Source organism: Tamandua tetradactyla, chromosome 17 (genome assembly GCF_023851605.1).
Source record: "Tamandua tetradactyla isolate mTamTet1 chromosome 17, mTamTet1.pri, whole genome shotgun sequence".
NCBI lineage: Eukaryota > Metazoa > Chordata > Mammalia > Pilosa > Myrmecophagidae > Tamandua > Tamandua tetradactyla.
The window spans coordinates 76,163,496-76,187,291 of NC_135343.1; the positions used below are offsets into that span (position 1 = coordinate 76,163,496).

General features: G+C 42.5%; 1 protein-coding gene across 1 annotated transcript in view; it reads right to left on the bottom strand.

Annotated features, from left to right (window-relative positions):
• The window catches only part of CAPN13 (calpain 13), a 90,848-nt gene extending 71,978 nt beyond the window's left edge, over positions 1 to 18,870 (bottom strand). Inside the window, exon 1 of the mRNA XM_077134746.1 lies at positions 18,566 to 18,870. The gene's annotated coding sequence lies outside the window, so the exon portion shown is untranslated. The remainder of the gene's footprint in view (positions 1 to 18,565) is intronic.
• Between the last annotated feature and the right edge of the window lie 4,926 nt (positions 18,871 to 23,796).

Consider the following 23,796-nt stretch of genomic DNA (forward strand, 5'->3'; position numbering starts at 1 on the left):
ATGGCAGGCTGGTTCCGTGAGGGAAAAAGAAACAGACTTTACTAGTAGCAAGGACTTAGCTCAACCGAGCTCCAATTGCAGAATTAATTAACAAATTCTGACTCCTGAAAACAAGCCCCTAGCACAGATAAACCTGGAGTAAGCACCATAGGAATCCAGAGTTTTCAAACCAGCAGACAAGGGATGGGACTGATGAAAATTAAACAAAAAAAAAACAGAGGCTTTTTGAGTTGGACAGCACAAAAAAAGGCTGGTCCCCAAGAAAAGGGGTCACACAAAGCCTGGGGATACATAGAGTCATGTACCAACTCACTCTTGACTGGCAAACACAGGGAGCAGGGGTCCCACTCTGTAAAGGGATTTTGCTTTTTTTTACTTCTTAACTGCTCAATAGATAGAACTCTCAGGCTTCAGCACTGCCCCTGGTAAGGAAGGTCAGAACTGAGGAATGTCTGTGAGACAAAGTAACTAGTCAGGTGAAAGGGGTTAACTCCCTAAATGGCATATATTTTCCAAGAAAAGGGGGTGGAGTCCAACCCAAGTGGAGGCCCTCCTTCAGGGAACTCATGCCACAGGGGCTGGAAAACAGAAGCAATCAAAGTCCAGCTACTACCTCAGCCTCTGTCTCAACCATACCACCTGCAGGGCGAGGCTGTTGAAATTAAAGGCACCACTTCATTTTAGGTTAGTAGGGGGTTATGGGCTGATGAGCACCACATGCTAAATGAGATAGGAAAAGCACAAAGTCTAGAAGCTTCATAGGAAAGTCTGACAACCTGCTGGGTCTCACCCTCAGGGAAAACTGATGCTGGCTACTCTCTCCTCCTGAAACATGGGCCTGTCTGGTCTTGGAAAATCTGACTAGGGCTGATAACATCTGAGGAGACCCTTCTCAAAAAAAGGGGCTCCATATAGGCAGGGAAAGAAACAGAAAAACAAAGACTGAAAAATTCTGATGAGTTAAACAGAATCTATGCTAGAGGTCTGGAATAAGTTGAACTGAATGTTAAAGAACAGATAGAGAACAAGGCCATGCAACAAAACAAAACAAAACAAAAACCCTAGGTAAAAGAGTGAAAACATCCTCCAGAATAAACTAATTAAGGAAATCAAATACATAGATTCCAGCAAAAAAATAACAAGTCTTTCTAGGAAAATGGTAGATATGGCCCAGTAAAAGGAACAAATCAACATTTCAAGTGAGATACAGGAGTTGAAAGAACTAATTCAGGATGTTTAAACAAACTTGAAAAATCTTATCAAAATTCAAAAAACAAGTTGAGGGAGGATATAAAGAAGACATTGGCTAAACATAAAGAAAAACTTGAAAGTCTGAAAAATACAAATTGCAGAACTTATGGGAACTAAAGACACAACAGAAGAGATGAAAGAAAAAAAAACCAATAGTGACTGACAACGGTAGATTTGAAGAAGCAGAAGAAAGGATTAGTGAACTAGAGGACAGAGCATCTGAAATCTGACATGCAAAAGAAAATATAGAGAAAAGAATGGGAAAACATGAGCACAGTCTCAGGGAGTTGAGACAACATGAAGTGCACAAATATACATGTTGTGGGTGTTCCAGAAAGAGAACAGAAGAGAAAAGGAGCAGAAAGACTAATGGAGGAAATTATCACTGAAAATTTCCCATCTCTTATGATAGACATAAAATTACAGATCCAAGAAGTGCAGCATACTGCAAACAGAATAGATCTAAACAGATGTACTCCAAGACACTTACTAATCAAATTGTCAAATGTCAAAGACAAAGAGAGAATCTTGAAAGCAGCAAGAGAAAAGCAATCCATCACATATAAGGGAAACTTGATAAGACTATATGTGGATTTCTCAGTGAAGGCAGTGGTATGATATACTTAAGATTCTGAAAGAGAAAAACTGCCAACCAAGAATTCTACACCCAGAAAACTGTCCTTCAAAAATGAGGGGGAAATTAAAATATTTTCAAACAGTCATTGAGAATTTTTTACTAAGAAACCAACTCTACAAGAAATACTAAAGGGAGCACCACAAGCAGAACAGAGAGGTCTGGAGAAGAGTGTAGAAATGAAGAATATCAGTAAAGGTAAAAAGAGGAAAAAATTAGACATGATATATAAAAACAAAATAGTAGAAGTACAGCCTTTACAGTAATAACATTAAATGCTAATGGATTAAACTCCCCAACAAAAGGCATAGACTTGAAGAATGGATTGAAAAATAGGATCCATCCATATATTGTCTAGAGGGGACTCACTTTAGACCCCAGGACAAAAATAGGTTGAAAGTGAAATGTTGGTAAAATATATTTCATGCAAAGAGAAAAGAGCAGGGGTAGTATACTAATATGCCACAAATTAGACTTCAAATGTTAAACAATTAAAAAAGACAAAGAAGGACACTATGCATTAATAATAGGAACAATTCAACAAGAAGCTATAACAATCATAAATATTTATGCACCTAGACAGAGTGCTCCAAAATACATGAGGCAAACACTGACAACGCTGAAGGGATAAGTAGACAACACTATCATAATAGCTGGAGACTTCAATTTCCTGCTCTTATCAATGGAAAGAATATCGAGGCATCTAGATAAAGGATCAATAAGGAAACAGAGATTTTGAATAATACAGTAAATGAACTAGATTTAACAGACATTTATAGAACATTACACCCACAACAGCAGGATACACATTTATTTTTTCAGCAGCTAAGGATCATTCTCAAGGATAAACCATATGTTGGGTCACAAAGCAAGTCTCAATAAATTTTAAAAGATTGAAATTATGCAAAACACTTTCTCAGGTCATAATGGAATGAATTTTGAAATCAATAAAACGTGCAGGGCCAGAAAATTCACAAATATTTGGAGGTTAAACAACACACTCTTTAAACAACCAGTGGGTTAAGGAAGAAGTTACAAGAGAACTTAGTAAATATCTTGAGGCAAATGAAAATGAAAACACAACATATCAAAACTTATGGAATGCAGCAAAGGTGATGCTGAGAAGGAAGTTTATTGCCTTGTAAATGCCTATATTAAAAAAAAAGAAAGAGGAAAAAATTGAAGAATTAACTGTTCACCTGGGAGAACTAGAGAAAGAACTGCAAACTAACTTCAAAGCAAACAAGAGGAAAGAAACCAAGGGAGTTTAGAGCAGAAATAGATGAAATTGAGAATATGAAACCAACAGAAAAAATTAACAAAACCAAAAGTTGGTTCTTTGAGAAAATCAATAAAATCGATGGACTCTTAGCTGTGCTGACAGAGAGAGAGAGAGGATGCAAATAAATAAAATCAGAAATGGAAGAGGGGACTTATCACTGGCCCCACAGAAATAAAAGAGGTAATGAGATGATACTATGAGCAACTATATGCTAATAAACTAGACAATGGAGATGAAATGGATAACTTCCTAGAAAGGCATGAACAACCAACATTGATTGAAGAAGAAATAGATGAGCTCAACAAATCAATCACATGTAAAGAGATCGAATCAGTCATCAAGAAGCTCCCAAAACAGAAAAGTCCAGGACCAGGTGGCTTCACATGTGAATTCTACCAAGCATTTAAGAAATAATACCAATCCTGATCAAATATTTCAAAACAAATTGAAGACGATAGAAAACTGCTTAACTCATTCTATGAAGCCAACATGACCCTAATACCAAAGCCAGACAAAGATACAACAAGAAAAGAAAATTAAAGGCCAATATTCTTAATGAACATAGATGCAAATATTCTCAGCAAAATACTTACAGATTGAATCCAGCAGCACATTAAAAGAATTATAGAACATGACCAAGTGAGATTTATTCCAGGTATGCAAATCTGGTTCAACAAAAGAAAATCAATTAATGTAATACATCATGTGCTTGTTTGAAGCTATTTGCACCCCAGTAAAGTCATGTCCTTTTATTCTCATTCAATATTGCTGGGTGGGATCTTTCTGACTGTTTCCAAGGAGATGTGACCCATGCAAATTGTGGGTGATAACTTTTGATTAGATAGTTTCCATGGAGATGTGTCTCCATCCATTCAAAATGGCATTGCTTACTGGAGTCTTCAAGAGGGAGCCATTTTGGAAAAAGTTTTAGAGCTAACAGAGCCCACAGAGCCCTCACAGCCAGGGATCATTGTAGACGAAGAAAGAAAATGACCCCAGGAAGCCATTGAAGAAACCTGGAGAGAAAGCCTATACATGTTGCCATGTGCCTTTCCAGTAGAAAGAGAAATCTGAATATTATTGGCCTTCCTGAACCAAGATATCTTTCCCTGGATGCCTTAATTTGGACATTTTTATAGCCTAGCCTTAATTTGGACATTTTCATGGCCTTAGAACTGCAAACTTGCAATAAATTCCCCCCCTTTTTAAAAGCCATTCTGTTTCTGCAATATCACATTTCAGAATCTTACAAACTAAAATACACCATATTAATAAGTCAAAGCAGAAAAACCACATGCTCATCTCAATTGATGCAGAAAAGGCATTTGACAAAATTCAACCTCCTTTCTTGATGAAAATACTTCAAAAGATCAAAGTAGAAGGAGAGTTCCTCAAAATGATAAAGGCAATATATGAAAAACTCATGGCTAACATCATCCTCAATGGAAAAAGACTAAACGCTTTCCCTCCAAGATCAGGAACAAGAAAAGGATGTCCACAGTCACCATTGTTATTCAATATTATGCTACAAGTTCTAGCCAGAGCAATTAGACAAGACAAAGAAATAAAAGGCATACAAATTGGAAAGGAACAAGTAAAGCCCTCACAATTTGCAGATGACATGATACTATATGTCAAAAATCCTGAAAATATATATAGCAAAGCTCCTAGAGCTAATAAATGAGTACAATAAAGTGGCAGGGTACAAGATCAACACCCCAAAATCAGTAGTGTTTCTATATACTAATCATGAGCAATCTGAGGAGGAAATCAAGAAAAAAATGCCATCTACAACAGTAACCAAAAAATCAAATAGTTAAGAATAAATTTAACTAAGGATACAAAAGACCTGTACACAGAAAATTACAAGAAATTGCCAAATGAAATCATGGAAGACCTAAATAAATGGAAGGGCATACCATGTTCATATATTAGAAGACTAAATATAGTTAAGATGTCAATTCTACCCAAATTGACTTATAGATTCAGTGCAATATCAATTAAAATTCCAACAACTTACTTTGCAGAAATAGAAAAAAATAATAATCAAATTTATTTGGAAGGGCGGAGTGCCCTGAATAGCTAACGATATATTGAGAAGGTAAAATGAAGTGGGAGCTCTCACACTATCTGACTTTAAAGCATACTACAAAGCTACAATGGTCAAAACGGCATAGTACTGACATAAAGGTAGATGTACTGACTAATGGAATCAAATAGACTGTTCAGCTATAGACCCTCTCATCTATGGACAACTGATCTTTGATAAAGTGTTCAAGCCAATCCACTAGGACAGAGTAGCCTCTTCAATAAATAGTGTTGGAGAACTGGATATTATATGCAAATGAATGAAAGAGGATCCATATCTCACATCCTACACAAAACTTAACTCAAAATGGGTAAAAAACTTAACCATTAGACTTTAAGACCATAACACTTATAGAAGAAAATGTACGGAAATATCTTATAAATCTTGTGATAAGAGGCAGTTCCCTAGATCTTACACCCAAAGCATAAGCAATGAAAAGAGAAATGGATAGATGGAATTTCCTCAAAATTAAACACTTTTGTGCATGAAAGAACTTTGTCAGGAAAGTAAAAAGGCAGCCTACACAATAGGAGACCATATTTGGAAATCACATGTCAGATAACAGCTTAGTATCCAGAATATAAAAAGAGATTCTAAAACTCAACCCAATTAAAAAATGATCAAAAGACATAGCAGATACTTTCCAGAAGAAGAAATACAAATGGCTAAAAAGCACATGAAAAGATGCTCAGCTTCCCTGGCTATTAGGGAAGTATAAATCAAAACCATAATGAAATATCATCTCTCACTCATTAAAATGACCATTATATGAAAAAATAAACAAACAGAAAACCACAAGTGCCAGAGAGGATGTGGAGAAAGTGGCACACGTATCCACTGTTGGTGGGAATGTAAAGTGGTGCAACCACTGTGGAAGGCAGTTTGGGGGTTTTCAGGAAGCTAAGTATAGAATTGCCATATGATCCAGCAATCTTATTACTAGGTATATATTCAGAGGACCTGAGGGCAAGGACACAAATGGACATTTGCACACTGATGTTTATAGCAGCATTATTTACTATTGCCAAGAGATGGAAACAGTCCAAATGTCCATCAACGGACAAGTGGCTAAACAAGTTGTGGTATATATGATGAAATATTACACAGCTGTAAGACAGACTAAAGTCATGAAGCAAGTAACAATGTGGATGACCCTGGAAGATATTATGCTGAGTGAAATTAGCCAGATTTAAAGGACAAATACTGTGTGGTCTCACTCATATGAATTATCATTAATGAGTGAACTTTGAGAGTTAAGGCTAAGTATACAGGTTACCAAGAGATAGATATTGAGTAGAGATTGGGCATTTGGTGTTGAAGGGATACAGATTGTACAACAAGACTGTAAAAATTCAGAAATGAATAGCACATACAGATAATAGAAGTACATTTAATGAAGCTGAATGTGAGTATGGTTGAGGGAGAAGGGCTAGGCACACATATGAAACCAGAAGGAAAGATAGAGGATAAAGACGGATGGTATAACTTAGGAATGCCTAGAGTGGACAATGATGGTGATTAAATGTACAAAGTTTTTCTTTCTTTTTTCTTTGCATACTGTATGGCAGGGTCATATTTCATTCTTTTTTCATGTGAGTGTCCCGTTATTGCAGCACAACTTACTGAATTTTTTGTTTGTTTGTTTGGTCAGTTTCTTTGTTTGGGAAATGCATGGGCAGGGAATTGAACCAAGAGCTTCTGCATGACAGGCAAGAATTCTACCACTGAACTACCCTCACACCCCCTAAACGAACAAATTTTAAAGCATTTTTGCATGAGGGAGAACAAAATCAATGTTGACATTGCCAGGTGTCAAAAATGGGATGATACACAGAAAAAGTACAATCATTGTGAGCTTGGGCCTATAGTCGATAGTAATATTGTAATATACTTCCACTGAATGTAACAAAGGCATTATGCTAAAACTAAATGTCAACAAGGTGGGGTATGCCGGAAGAGTATGGATTCTTTGAGAAAGAAAAGGAAATGTCTTCGTATAAATTATGCTGGCTAAGGCATGTCTATTTACTTAGGTTGGATTGTATGATGTCCAAATAAAACTGTTTTAAAATGAGCAGAGAGAAACAAGTGCTAGAGAAAATGTGGAGAAAGAGATGCACCTATTCACTGTATCTAGGGAAGCTGAGAGGAGCAGTCCCCGCAGAGAGCAGTGTCATGGTTCCACTGGAGGCTAGGGGTGGGGTTGCCTCATGAAACTCTGTGGCTCAGTATATACCTGGAGGAACTGGAAGTGGGGACACAATGGACATTTGCACACTGGTGTTTATGGAGGCAGTGTTCGGTTCACAATGGATGGAGGTGGCCTAAAGGTGCAATGACTGAGGAACGGAAGGGGGAACTGTGGCATATGCACACAATGGACTACTGAACAGCCGCAAGAGGGAATGAAGTTGTGAGGCATGCAGCTAAGGGTATGAACCTTAAAGACTGTGTGTTGAATGAAATGTCAGGAACAAAAAGACAAATATTATGCCTCAGTCGCAAAGACTAACTGTAATATAAAAACTCGGTGAATTGAAGTCAAGCGGATGGATTATCAGGTTGGGGCCTATTGTAAGGGTCCCAAATTGTCAGCTCTTACAGCAGTCATATATATTCAGTAGGTGAACTGTTAATTCTAAATTCTGAGATACTGAGCTGTTTGCATATAATCTGGTCATTCCTAGAAACTTTGGGAGCTTATGTGACACATGAGACTCAGAATTAGCGCTCTGAAGCCATGAAAGTCAGCAGTACCCCATACAGGAGCTGTTTAAAAAGTTGAAAAAGGGATCAGATTTTGACTAGAGATAAGAATGAAGCTGATCTGGATTGAACTAAGGTAAATGAGAATATAGGGTAAAGGATGACTTCGTCCTTATTTTAAAACCTCAGCTTATGTGTGAGACCAAAAGGAGAGATGTTTATTTGGTGCAAAATTTATACTTTGGGTTGCACGATTCCTAATTTAATTGTATGGCCGGTTTAGGTGAACGCATAAGTACGTGGAATCTTGAATAGGACGTGAGATCTTGTTGGCTTGTCCAGGTTAGTGTGATGCCCCTATATATATACAGGAATAATTAGGGCAGAGAATAAAGAAGTATTCACAAAGTCCCTTTGCAGGGCTGGGGAGAAAGGAGAAAATATTCAACTTCCCCATTTAGAGAATTCCTGATATTCTTGCAAGCCATGGGAACAGCCAAATCAACAGACTGAGCCCTCAAACTTCAAGTTAGTCCCTATGAAATTTATTCCTGCAATGGACAGGCTAAGCCTACTGATAATTATGCCTAAGTTACCACCAGAGAACCTCTTTTTGTTGTTCAGATATGGCCTTTCTCTCTAAGCCAATTCGGCAGGTGAACTCACTGCCCTCCACCCTAGGTGGGACATGACTCCCAGGAGTATAAATCTCTCTGGCAATGCGGGACAGAACTCCAGGGATGAGCCAGGACTCATGGGATTGAGAAAGCCTTCTTGACCAAAAGGAGGAAGAGAGAAATGAGACAAAATAAAGTATCAGTGGCTGGGAGATTTTGAACAGAGTTGAGAGGTTATCCTGGAGGTTATTCTTGTGCATTATATAGATATTCCCTTTTTAGTTGATGGTGAATTGGAGTGGTTGGGAGGAAGTACCTGAAACTATTGAGCTGTGTTCCAGTAGCCTTGATTCTTGAAGACGATTGTATAATGATATAACTTTTACAATGTGACTGTGTGACTTTGAAAACCTTGTATCTGATGCTCCTTTTATCCAGGGTATGGACAGGTAGTAAAAAAATAAAAAGGGACAAAAAATAAATAATAGGGGAGATAAGAGGTAAAATAAATTGGGTAGATTGAAATACTAGTGGTCAATGAGTGGGAGAATTAAGGGATATGGGATGTACGGGTTTTTCTTTTCTCTTTTTATTTCTTTTTCTGGAGTGATGCGAATGTTCTAAAAATGATCATGGTGATGAATACACAACTATGTGATGATATTGTGAGCCACTGATTGTATACCATATGTGGAATATATGTGTGTGAAAAATTGTCAATAAAAATATTTAAAAAAAATTATATAGGAATTCCAATTCCTTTATGACAATGTAAGTCCCCTATACAACCCATCCCTCCTGCTGGCTTTAACTATAACCTCTGGACAAAATAGAGCAACTACCTGAGAACAAGGAAAAACAAACAAAAGCAGGAAAACTGTAGGGAGGAAGGAGTCAAAATAGGGAGAAGAAACTAGCATGAGGGTGACTTTTCAAGTTCTGTAAGCCTATACTATGATGGTGGGTCCCCCTGATGAAGTGATACAGATGGTTAAAACTTTGATGGAAACTCTGTTTTCTTTTTGGCCAGAGGAACCAAGCAAAGGAATTCCTGCAGACTGGGTGGCGTACTGGAGGAGGAAGACCCTGGGAGGAGAAAGAACCAGAAAAGACGAATCCCTAATTCTGTGTATGAACTTGCCTAAGTCTCAACCTAACCCACCTTTACTATGTGTATGCAGGAGGGATACAAACCAGAAGAGCAAAAGCTTAAAGAACTGCAGTGAGATTTGAATCACTCCCTACAGAAAGTAAGATAAAATTCACTGTCTGAACTCAACAGGGTTGGTTTTCTGGTTTAAAAAAATCAACATTCTCCAGTGGATTACAACAGAATTCAAAGTCTGCATAACATAACATTCACTTTGTCCAAGATATAATCCCAAACTAATCAAAATACAAGAAACTAAGAAAATATAATCCATTCTCAAGAGAAAATACAATCAACAGTTGTCAACTCTGAGATGACCTAGATGAAAAAATTATCAATGATTATAAGGCTGCTACTATAACCTTAGGTTATAATATCATTATAATCTCATGTTCCTTGAGATAAAGAAAAGCACAGTTGAACTGTATGAAAAAGCAGACAATCTCAGAAAAGAAATAGAGGCTATTAAAAAGAACCAACTGGTAGTTTTAGAATTGAAAAATATATCTGAAATAAATAAATTCACTGGATGGGCTTAAGAGCAGATGACAGGCAAAAAAAGTCAATGAATTTGAAGATAGAGCAATAGAAGTATCCAATCTTAAGATGGAAAAGGGAAAAAAGACTAGAACCTCAGGGACACATGGTACCAAATTAAAAGGTCTAACTTATGTGTAATTGGAGTTCCAGAAAGAGGACAAAGCTGTTGGGGCAGAAAAAATATTTGAAGAAATAACAATCCTCAAATTCTTCAAATTTGGTTACAGACATACATTTATGGATTCAAGAAGCTTGAGAAGTCAAGAAAATAATAAACAGATACATCATAATCAAACTGTTGAAAATTAAAGACAAAAAAGAACTTGAAAGAAGCTAGAGAAAAAGGATTCATTACCTAGAAGGGAATAATAAATGAAATGACTGCAGATTTGTTATCAGAAACCGTGCAAGCCAGAAGACAGTAGAATAAAAGTGATGAAAGAACGAAAATGTCAAACCAGAATTCTATATCTTGCATGATTAAAAGTGAAATAAATACACTTTCAGATGAAGGAAAACTAAGAGAATTCATCCCTAAAATATATGCTTCAGAAGAAATGCTAAAGGAAGTTTCTTCAGTCTATCAAAAGATAAATAAATAAATTGTGGCATGTTCACAAAATGGAATACTACCCCGCAATGAAAAGGAGTGAATTATTGATTCAAAATTAATTATGCTAATTGAAGGAAGCCAGTCAAAATAGGGGCCCTCCTGTATGAATCCACTTGTAAAAAATTCTAGAAATGCAAACCAATGTAGAGTGACAGAAAGCAGATCAGTGGTTGCTCAGGAAAGGAAGTGAAGGGAAGAATGGATTTCAAAGGGTTATGAGAAAACTTTGGGAGGTTATGGAAATATTTCTTGTTTTGAGTCAGTGATGGTTTCACATAAGTATACATACATATGTCAAAACTCATCAATTTTTATACTTCAAATATGTATAAATTGTGTATTTCATGGAAATATTTCTCGTTTTGAGTCAGTGATGGTTTCACATAAGTATACATACATATGTTAAAACTCATCAAATTTTATACTTTAAATATGTATAAATTGTGTATTTCAGTTATACATCAATACAATTGTTTAAAAAATTAAATACTCTATATAACTTTTATAATCTTCAACAATTTGCTTTTTTTCTCTAAAAGTTTAAAAGTAGCCGGATTTCATTCATTTTCATTGCTGTAAAATATTCTATTGTGTGATTATTCCACAATATATTTATGCATCTACCGTCGATGGATATGTAGGGTTCTGTCCTTTTTTCTTTTAATGTACAATATGTTACAAACATTCTGAGCACATTTCCTGGTAAGCATGTGAAAGGGTTTCCCTAGGTTATATTTCTGGAAATGGAATTTCTGGGTTTAGAGTATTCACATCCTCAACTCACTAAATATGCCAAATTATTTTCCAATTTGGTTTTGCCAGTTTGTAATCTCACCAGCAAAGTAAAAGAGTTCCCATTTTTATACATCCTCACTAACATTTGCTGTTGGTAGGCTTCTTATTTTTAACCATATAGTGGGAATAAAATGGCAACTCCTTGTGGTCTTAATTTATGTTTTCCTGATTACTGATAAAGTTGAGCATATTTCAACATATTTATTCACCAGTTTTTCTCTCTTCTGAAATTCATATTTATATCTTATGACCATTTGTCTATTGGGTTATCTTTTTCATTGCCATAGAATTCTTTACCCATTCTCTGAATATGGTTCTTTGTTGGACATGTGTGGCAAATATCTTCTCCCAGTTTTTGGCTTATCTTCTTACTTTCTTTGCAGTTCCTTTTGATGAATACAGATGTTCTTCACTTTATACAAAAAAAAGGTAACATGAAAATGTGCTTATGTTTAATGCTTACAAATTGATCCAAATGTTGTATCTCATAGGAATTCAGTGTAAGAAATATTGTGACTGATTCTATTTGTAAAATGAGAATCTCTTTGTAATTGATACAGTCATTCCCTTAAAATGCACTGATTTCAAAAAAAATTATGGGGGCGGGCCGCGGTGGCTCAGCGGGCAAGAGTGCTTGCCTGCCGTGCCGGAGGACCCCGGTTCGATTCCCGGCCCCAGCCCATGTAAACAAACAAACAAACAAACAAAATATAATAAAAAAACAAGAAAATGTTTAAAAATGTTTCCCTCCCTTCCTTCCTTCCTTCTCTGTCTTTCCTTCCTTTCCTCCCTCTCTAAAAAAAAAAAAAAAAAAAAAAAAAAAAAATTATGGCTCTGCAATAATATTTTAAGAAGTCTGGTATGCATAGCAAAATTCTGAGATAGACTTGAAAGAAATAATGTACTTAGGAAATAATGCTGCTATTTCTAGAAGTCTTACTAAAACCAGATTTTTTTTTTTTTCACACGGGAAAGCACCGGGAATCAAACCCAGGTCTCTGGCATGGCAGGTGAGAATGCTGCCTGCTGAGCCACCGTGGCTGCCCCAGATATTTAATTTTACCTACTGTTTCCTTTTTTTATCCTCCTGAAATATCTTCCAGTTTGGAGGAACAAGAGAGGGCTGTGGTTATAACATATCTTGATTCCTAAAAAGTATTTGATAAAATTTTCTTTATTCCTCTGTATGCAAGATGGTGAAACCAGACTAACTGGGTAGGTTGTAAATTTTAGTATTGTGTGGGACAGCAGTCCAGTATAGTATAGTTTCATAAACCACGGTACAATGTAGTACATAGAATTCATAGTTTCACCCAGAGATTATGTATGAGTGTTTCTGGATTATCTTGGAATCATCACACTGTAGTAGTCACAAAACACTGACCCTCTTTCTGTCCAACCTTTTTACTGGATGAAGACATTGAAAATGAAAATGAAGACACTTCAAAAAATAGTAATAATAAAAAATAAAAAAGCAAAAGAAAATAAAGAAACTTTTCAATATGATCATCATTTTTAATGATATACATAAAGGAAGAACAATGAACTAAGTAGATAGCAAAACTAAAATTCTAAATGACCCCAAAACTAAGGAGATGAAACTTAACAAAGAAGACCGCAGACCTTGTCTTTACATGTAAAAGTTACCTGTGTAAGTAAATAGTAAGATCCGCCTTGGTTAACATTTGCATTTTGAAAATATTTCGTATGCCTTAGTTGACTTCCAGATTTAAGTGAGGCCACAAGGGAAAGAAATTGGCCCAATCTTAACTGCCACCGAGGAGAGCTAGTCATGGCTTCTGACCTCACAGGGACATCTTGCGCTCATTCAGGGGCCACATTTTAAGAGGGACAATGACTCAGTGAACTATATCCAAAGGAGGACATTTGGGTAGCTTGAGGGCATCTGCGGAAGGAGGCATGCCCTCTGTCTGGAAGCTCGGTTTTTCTGGCATGCAGTTAGATCCACCAGGAAGAGGGAGCGACTTTCTGACTGGCACAAATGCACCAGATATACTTAAGGCGGTCCAGCTACGGACACAAGGAACCTGGAAATCACTACCTGGGAAGGACTGGAGATCTGTTTGTTGGGGCAAAGAAAGACTGAAGGGCCTCGAGTGACCGTCACACCCAGCCCCTGCGGTCCTGTTTCCCAGCTCCCTGGAAGAAGTCTGGCCCAGGATAGAGCAGGGATTTAATGTGCCCCAGTCCCATCAGGCTGCCACTGCCGCATCCTCCGTGCTCTGTCTCTGGCCCCCAACTATTGCTGCAGTTCCAAGAACTATGCTCTGCCTTTTGTTAAAAAAAAAAAAAAAAAAAAGCACAGAACCGGGTCAGTAGCATGTGAAATCACACTGAAACTTCGGTTTGAAGCCAGCTGTCACTTTGTGCCTGAAAGACCTTGGGCAGGTTCCTTTAACCTCTGGGGGCCTCCTCTCCTCATCTATAAAAGGGGCGGGAGGTGGGTTCCTAAAGCAGCCTCATAGAGCTAGGTGGATGTGAAAGGAAACGACTCTCCTAAAGTGGGTGGCAGTAGTCAAAGCCGCGTGGCAGGTCTCGTGACCATGGCCCTGGCAGGTCCGACCAGGTAGGTACCCACCCTGGCTGGGGTCCTCCGGCAGGAGGTAGACCCCCGCCCCCCACCCCCACCCCGCTACGGACCTGCCCTCCACCCCCCCACCCCTGTTCGCTCCCGGACTCCTAACGGGAGCCAGCAGTGCGCCCACCCTCGTCTCGCAGCTGGGGCGTGGCTGCCCCTGCAGCTTCCACCCCGCCCCGAGGCCCAGGCTGCTCCCCCGACCCCTTGCCCATCCCGTCCAGCCGTGAACCGCCGCGTGCTGGTGGAAAGGGTTTGAAGCAAAGGAAGAAGGCACAGGCAGTGACCGGAGGGTGGAACGAAGGCCCAAGGGCTGGCTTGGGGGGCGGGGGTAGACGAGGACAGGTGATTCTGATTACAATCAAACTGACCGCTGCAGAACTTTCTGTGCTGACGGGCACGTTTCCTACCTGCACGCCCACGCAGTGCACGCCCACGCAGTGCACGCCCACGCAGTGGCCCGGCCACACGTGTCTACTGAGCATTGAGGGCAAGTGCCACGGGAAGCTGAATTATTAAATTCATCTCGTTTCAATTAATTTACATTTAAATTTAAACATCCACGTGTGGCTGGGAGTTACCTGATGGGTGGGCCCAAAGAAAGAGCTGCTGGGGACATGGGCTATCCCGAACGGGTCCAGGAGGGGGTCTGGCGCAGGGGACACCTGGGATTGGGCGGATCCCTTTCAACTTTGGCCTGCCGGGGTTCCCTCCGCTCTGCTGCTTTTCTTTGGCGCATTGTTTTCTCCACAAAACCACCCCGTCCCTTCCGTCCAGGTGCGAGGACGGAGGGCTGCGGCCCCTGGGTCCAGGGACACGAGCCCAGGATGGCTCTGGCCCTCCTGCCTGCAGGCGCGCGTGTCACATCCCAGCAACAAATGGCGATTTTGTTTGCAATTTGTTTTCTATCAGCTCAGAAGCAGGAAGCAGCGCAAATCGTACACTGCCCAGGAGTGAGGCGCGCAGCTCTCTCCTGGCTGGTGTTTTTCAGAACAATGGAAATAAATCTGATGTGATGTAGCAGAACGCGACAAGAGCCGGCGTCCCCCTTACCAAATACTCATCTGAAATGGTGCCCAAGCCCTGCACGAAGAGCGATCTGCTTCCCACAACCGTGTTCCTGCAAAACCCATTACTAATTCTGCAACTCAAATTAAAACTAACAGAGCTTGAAGGCTGGGCTGGCACTCTCTGCTGACAAGGAGCAAGGAAGGGTGGGGGAAGGGACCCGCACTCTCGTGTGTACGCGCTTAATTACACTGTTTAACACATCCAGAATAATTAAGCTACCCGACTTGAGAAAATAAAGCACTTAACTGCTCTCTGGTGGAAAAAAAAAACCTGTGCAAACCACTCTTAGCTATATGCCACCTCAGTACACGTCTGGGTTCTGGAGTGAGATGGGTAAGGGGTACAAGGGGTGGCAGGAGACAGAGAGGAAAAGGGGGGAGAGGAGGGGAGAGCAGGGAAGGGGAGGTAGGAAGGGAAAGGAGGGGAGGGGGAAGGAGAGGAGAATTCTGTGCATATGCAAATCTGCTGCGGGTTGGGGGACCACTGACTATTTCTGAATGAGAGTTGGTGGGAGGGATGTAAGCTTGAGAATGAACACAAATTTTAGGTCTTCAAAACCCAACGTAATCCCTAGACCAGAGTCTTCCCTGGGTTACTCCCGCACTCTGGAATCATCTCTTTGGGTTTCCAGGCCTTTGTGGTTTGAAAGCCACCCGTGGGGGTTGTTCTCAGAAAGAGGGGGCTCAGAGGAAGACTTTGCAGGGCTACTTAGCAAAAGGGGAAACCAAGGGTCTCAATTAAATAGGAGAATGCTTGGAACAGGCCCCTTCCCACCCCACCTGCAAGCCTGGCAAGGCGCTGCTTTGTCCCTGCTAAGGGACACCTCTTTTCTGCTTAACTGGGGCTAAGATGGGTCCAGGGTAAGCTGACGTCGCTCATCCTCTGAGACCGTCTCAAATCCACCATGGCCCATGCGGGAGAGAGAAATGAAAACCGCTTCTCCTACAATTTCACATTCAGAAAGCTGGAGATACCCATCTCTGGAACGCGTGTCAGAGAAGCCGCAGAGCAGAACTCTTCATTGCCTGCCAGGGAGTCTGGTTTGGCCTCAGGGCGATGCTAAGGAGACCAGCGCTGGGATGAGAGAGGCAGAAGCTGCTTTTTGTGGACAGAGCAGCCCTGTCCTCCTCTCCCTAGTGCCCTCACCATCGAGACACCCCGCCTTCAGGGGTTCATTGCCCAAGGGCGCTCTGAGGCCTCCTGGATCCTTGTTCCATGGGGCAACGAAGGGAAGTTTTCCTGGGTAGAAAAGGAGCCCATGGTCCTAGCTGGCTACTCCACAGAAGTTGAGTGAGCCTTGGGCAATTGTGTCCCTTCTCCAGCCTCAATGTCCCTGTTGGGAACATAGAGAAGGTTGGACTTGCTCTTTTAATGCCTTTTCACCTGGAACGTACTGTGCTTCTAGAACTGAGAATGTGGGTTCTCGTGTCCTGTAAGTGATGTTGTTGGGCAGAAAATACAATAGGAATCCACGAATGCATTATTCCTTTGAATTAAGCTTGGGTTCATTTGGTACAAATGCAGAAAAAGGAAGCACGTCTTTATGTGAAAGCCTCCTCCTTTCCCCTCTCCATGGTCCTTTGACTTGTGCCATTCAACTAGGAGAGGCCTCAAGAGTCCTGGAGTCGACTGTCACCTGTTTCTGAGGACAAAGCAGAATGTTCGTTCTGGGTTCTAGAAACACCTTGTAGGATTTGATAGGTTTTTGGATTTCTGGGCATGGACTTTTTCATCCAAGAAGAAGGGATATACTTCCTATTTAGTTAATTCAAGAAAATCAGGGGGAGCTTAGGACGTTGGGACACATGCCGAGAGCATTGCTTCAGACAGTACACCCCAGGCACAGCCCCCCGTTCAGGATGGCTGACTTCCCAGAGGTAGGACGCAGGCAGGACTTGGGCCAGCACTATGTGTGTCGGGCTTACGACTTTTATTTTTTTTGTTTCTTTGGAAGGTGACGTCACATCTAATCAATTTATCCTCGGAGGATTTCCTCTTGGCTACGTTCCTTGCTTTTCATTTAATGAAGACAAAGACAGAGAGACAGAGACATTTAGAGAAAATGGGTGATGCCAAGATGAAGACAGAGGGACCCCACAAAACGGAAATCAAAGTGTGACAGAGGCTCAGAGAGAGGCAGCCAGGAGTGGAGGTGGAGACGGTGCAGAAGACAGCGGGGTCATGGCAGAACCCACATGCAGGGAAGGACACAGCCGGGAGTGCATGGCTTTCTCACGCAATCCCAGCACCTGGGGAGCTGGAATCGGGTCCAGACATCATTGTCGGGATTTCTTATCCCTGTGGTGTCGACACTCTAGCCCAGCCTTGAATTGCTGGAACACCGGACAGAGCTTTTTGAAGAGCCTCCCGCTAGGGCAGAGGGGGGCTCCAGCCCTGCCTGAGAGCACTGTGCAGGGTGTGTGCACAGCACCAGCAGCTGGCTCCCCGGAGCAGCTGATCTCGGCCATCCCAGTCTATCCCGACACTGGCCATTCCTGGCACCTCTCCTGCGAAGCTGGTTCTGACTGCACCGCGACAGCTGTGCTCCCTTGGCAAAGAGAGCCACGCCCTTTCCTGATCACGAGCTCAGGGCCACCCAGTGGCTCCTCCGGAGACCAGGACAGCCTTCCTTTGCAAGCAAGCTACCACCCAGGCCCTCGGGGGGCCCGGCCGGTGAGGGGGGGAAGGCACATGGGCGGACTGGAGGGGAAAGCCCTTTCAAAGCAAGAACGGGTCAGTGTTCCCATATTAAAACCTGTCAAGGAAGAGCATGAGAGAGAAGGAAGTAGAATGCATGCATGTGTGTGTGAGTGTGTGTGAGTGTGAGTGTGTGAGTGTGGGTGAGTGTGAGTGTGTGTGAGTGAGTGTGAGTGTGGGTGAGTGTGTGAGTGTGAGTGGGTGAGTGAAGCAGAAGGAGGCCGGCTGGGGTGGGATCTTTGAGCCTCTGAGTTTTCTGGTGTTTTCTTCCTGCCTTCCTCTTCTCTTAGGAGAAGAGGTTATCTTCTCTTAAGAAATCAAATAATCCTTTGTCCTAGATTTGCTTGAAACTTATCCTCAGACCATTTGCATCAGAAATATGTTTTCCAGAGCCACTGAATACCTATCTCTGGGAGTGGAACTCAGACTGTTGATAGATTAAGAAGCCGCCCGGGGAAAATTCACCTGCTGGTGGAAGTTCAGAACTACCGCCTTGGACCGAAGTCCTGTTCTCCATGTCCTACCTGTTTCCTGGGCAGGTGTTTCCGATGGAGAGTTGTCGCCGTGTCCCTGCAGGAAGTTCGGTTGGGACAGGGCAGACCTCACAGCTGCTGCGGCAGCAAACCTGCAGGCCCCATTGCTGGCTGAAGGGACGCTTTACCTGGCAGGGGAGTCTCCTGGGGAAGAACGGCCAGGCTGACAGGGCTGACAGGGCTGACCTCTGCTTGCTTCTTTCCCCCGGCCCCTCCTTTTATGTGCACACTTGGTACCGCCCCACCTTAGGTAAACAGTGACTCCAGCAAGGGGCCCTGGGACCTCATGAAAAGCAAAGTCTTCCCGACACTCCACCCCAAGCCTGTCTGCTTCTGATCCCACGTCACTTCCTGGAACCCCCAGTTGCCCATCTGTTGTGTGCTCCGGCGGCACTTTTGTTTCCAGAAGTTTCCCTGTCTTCACCGTTACTCTGCTCCCAGAAGCTGGTGTTTCTACAGGCACAGAGGTGGTTCTGGGGAATGATCCAGGGATGCAGCTTTCCCTGCTCTCTCATTCCCAGCACAAGGAAGTGCAATGGACACGTCTTCAGGGTCAAGGATGGCCACTCAAGGTAAATCAGTGCACGTGCTGTCTGTACCAGAGACGCGTCTTCTTGCTACAAATAAATTGCATAACACATTGACCCCTGGCGATCCAGGGATGATTTCTACAGCATCCCCTGTCGATGGATCAGGGAAAAAGACACCAAGCATGTAAGGCAGAGGCTTCCAAAACCCTGGCAGAGCAACTTAAATTTATGGGAGAATGAATGAAATAGGTGAAGCAAGGAGAGTAATGAGGGACTCACCAAAAATTGACGTGATTGGATCCATCCCCAAACTGCGGGGGGTGTGGATGGGAAGGGGGCAGGGCTTGGAACATGGAGCAAAAAGTCACAGCACACGTGAAGCTCTGCTCTGACCAGAACCCTGGAAGGACGTCGGTGACCTTGCCGTTATTATGTGGGTGGGAGGCTAAAACCGATGGGTATCAGGAGATTATCTGAAACCTGCTTTTTTTCTTTTTAACGTCTTTTATTATATAGTATAATATATATATACATATAAAGCAAAGAAATAAAAAAACAACAGTTTTCAAAGCATTCTTCAACAAGTGGTTACAGGACAGAACCCAGAGTTTGTCATGGGCTACCATACCTTCCTCTCATGTTGGACACCAGCTTTTGAAAAGTTCTAGGTGTGCATTCTAGGTTTTTCGGTCATTTGCTTATTGCTCATTAAAAGGAAGTGGTGAATATGGTGTACAGGGCAATGTGACATTGTTATCATCTTAAAAAATAGACTATTGAATGAAAGACAAAGCGCATTCCTCCCTGGTGGTTTTCTCGCCTGAAAACAGTTCTTTGCAAACTTATTATCAGGAAAGGGCACTCGTGTGACTAGTTTATTTTGATCCCGGTTCTGTAATTTTTGGTTGGAGTACTTGGGCGAGTCCCTTCCCCTTGGAGTCTTAGTTTACTAAGCTATAAATGGAGGATTTTAGTGCTTTCCCCAATGCCCTCATATTTGCTCAGAGCAGATATCTACAAAGTCAACTTCTGTATCCCAGGAGACATGTTCCATTCAAGCTTCCATTGTACATAAAATAAACAACACGCATGCGCACACACGTATTCTTTTATAAATATAATAAAAAATAAATATCCATGTATTTGTGGTGCATGCTCAAATGATTTGACTGAGAGGATATGCAATCAAAAAACGTCTAGAGGCTACGTTTTCAGAAAAAGATGGTGTGACTACAGTTTATAAAGCACAACCCACATCAGTATCAGGTCTCAAGAGGGTGCCCGAAGGAGCACACCTGGGGGGTTTCCTGCTTCCTGATGATGGGCATACCTTCTCCCACCTCATGAAATATACGCTATCTCCTAAAAGCGGGAGCTGTGGTCCCCAGAGCAGTCTTCAGGCGTGTTCAGTTTAAAAGCAAACTCTCTCCTGAGTGTTTCTTGCAGCCAGGAGACAAGTGGCTTCAAGCACTGCTTGTGCGGTAAGAATTGCCTGAAGATCCCTGTAAAGAAGATGTGCTCCCAAACCCAAGGGGCTGGCTTCTTCTCCAGCATCGCTGGCTCGGGGAAGTTCTCCCTCGCCAGCCACAGTGCTGTCTAGAAGTCAACTCTCCAGTGATCCGCGTTGTTCAGAATGCCTGAACCTGAGCTTATAAACTGGGCAATACCTCACCTTTTTTCCAGCTCTGAACAAAGGGTACACACCCTAAATCCCTCTCACACTTCCTGGAGCTCCCCGCTGGGCAGAGCATGCCTGTTCTGACATGCAGTCCCTTTGTCCCTCTGCGGAACCCATCATAGCCCTCTGCTCCCACTGAGGCACACATTGGCACCTGCGCCGCAGGGGGCCCCTGGGGGCTTCCTGGCACTGCCCACGCCCGGTGTTACCCCCACCTCCCCAACTCCCTCTGCTGGAGTCCCAAGGCTGCAACCTGCACTGACTCCCAACATCTCATGTTCTCTGAGTCTGACAAAAATGACAGAGAGCGAGCTATTTTTTGCAACCTCCCCTGAGCCAGGAGAAAACCTGGGAGTTGGCCTGCGCTTGGTCTCACCCCCGCCCCTTCTGCACCCAGCCTACAACACTTGAACTGTAGCCTCCGTCTGAGCCGTGAGTCTACCTCTCCTTGGAACGGCCTCTTTCCCAGGAGGCTTTCCCCACACTTGTGTAAATACACTTATGCGTGGTCCCCCATCCACCCCCGTCCCCCACCCCACCAGCCTCTAACCATACCTCAAAATACCCGGGGCTGGAGACATGCCTCTTCCTCCCTCCCCTTTCCTTCTTTCTTCTCTTCTCCTCTCCTCGCTCCCCTCCATTCTGTCTGACCACCTGCCTTCCTCTCTCTCTTTCTCATCTTCCTTTAATAACTAGTCCTCAGGCTGCTCCTCTGTGCCAGGCACTGGGTGCCCAGCAAGCCCAGGGCCCTGGCTGCTTAGAGCCCACACAAGTACAAAGCTTGCTGGAACCCTGGAGCCAGCAGCCAGATTCAGGAGCAGAGGCTTACCAGCCCCCAGAGTCCCCTCTGTGCCCCCTTCCTGTCATTTTACCCCAGGCTACAGCCCCAAGTAAGCATCCCCTGTCCTGTTAATTTAGATAAGCCTCCTCTTCCTCCTCCTTAATAAAAAAAAATCCTGTGTTGATTTAGGGATTAAATCAAATTTCCTGTTAAATATGACAAAGGGCAGAGTAAACAGGTATACATAGAATGTTTGCACGTAGTTAAGTAGATTATCTAGCAGATGTATGCATTTCTACATTCCTCTGTGGGTAGAATAGAGTCGAGTGATTTCTACTGAGCCAAAATGTAAGGAGTGAATGGAGACTCTCAGCCTCAGTTTCCCCAGCCATGGGCTGCATTCTGGATGGACTGTGAGCTGCCCAAACCAGGCCCACATCCATCTGCCTCAGTTTCTTCTCAGACCTTGGGGGACAGGATGCCAGTGACAGTGGGGTTCGCAGCTTTCCACCTTCATGCACAGTACAGTGGGTGGAGGGTGTATGTGGTGGGAAAGAGACAAAGGGAATGTAAAGGGACTGATGTTCCTGATTATCAAATGCAACAGGAACATTTTAAGCAATTATTTTTAAAAAATGACACTATCAATCCATGCCCAGAGATCACAGCTACTATTTTATTTGTCTGTTTTTCTCTAGACACATCCATGCATAACTCAAACTTTCCAGGCACTATATAGCCTACAGTTGCGGGCAAGAGAGGGCACCCAGTCCCCAAATAAATGCATGAACTCGGGGTTCCTCCCTTGCCAATGCAAAGTCTCCCCCAGGTGTGTCTTCTGGGGGTTCACGATCGAGTGGGCACCTGCTGGTGTTGCCATCTTCTGCAAGATCAAGTCCTGGTCCACAGAGCAGCTGCCGTCTCCTCCTGGGAGGTGGCCTTCAGGGACCCTCCACGACTCTGCGGACGCCCTGCCTTGCCTGGGCTGCTGGTTTCTTGATTGCCCGTCTCTCTTGATCTAGTCTTAGTTCTTCCACTCCCAATTTGCTCCTCTGGACCTCTGCCCACGAAAATCACTCCTGCAAACAGATGCCTTGGATGGGAGGTGTTAGGGAGCTCATCGTCTGCAACCAAAACCTCTCAAATAGGATCACCCTATTTCTTCTCTTTCACACGTACACTTTCTTTTTCTTTACCACTGGATGTTTCACTTCTTGCCTTTTTCACTTAGAATTAGATCATGAGCATTTTTCCATGTCATTATATAGTCTTCAAAAACATTCTTAATAACTTCATAGTGTTCTATTATTTGAACAAAACATTGTTTATTTGATCAATCCTGCATTTTTATACATTTAGATTATTTGTAACTTTCAGTCCTTACAAATCCTCGTACAATAATCTTCCCAAATGCTTCCAATTATTTAGGGTAAATTCTTAGACATGAAATTACTTGGTCAAAAGATATGAACACAGTAAAAGATTTTCATTTCCAAAAGCCTAACCCAGGTGACAGCTACACCAGCAGCATAGAAAAGTTGTTCTCCAACCCACCAAGTAGTCTTACTTTATAAAACGACATCACTTCCCAGGGTGGAAGGTGGGACATCTGAGAACAGAGGATTGAAATCCAAACCCTTGATACATACCAGCTAGCCCTCTTTCCTTCAGGCCTCTTCTTTCCCCCAGATTCTATGCCCGTGCCCTAGTCCCAGGAGGCTTGAGAATCCCCAAACACTCCTGTGCTCCCGTGATTTCAGTTTTGTTATTCCTTTTTCTAGAATTTCTCACCTCCTTTGTTCTGCCTAATCAAAGCCTAACTCACTTTTCATGTCCCAGCCCAAATATTACTGCTCTCCCTGCTACTTACCGGTGGTACTTACACTTACATAAATGTTAGTAAATATGAGCAATCGCCACTACTCTAATTACTTTTTTTTTCTAATTACTTTTTAATGGTGCACTTTGTCTAGGCCCTGGATAAACATTTTAAATAACATTCATCATTTAATTTAATCCTTATGACCCTGCGAGGGGGGTGTCATTATCTCCACTTTACGGCCAGTGGACTGTGGCTTCTAAAAGTTAAATTAAATGGCACAAGATCATATAGCTGGCAGATGACCAAACAAGATTTACACCCAGCCCTTCTTCTGACTTCAAAGCACGTGCTCCTAACCTCCATGGAGCTTTCCCTAATCCTACAGCCTCCCCTCCCTCTCCGTACTACGCA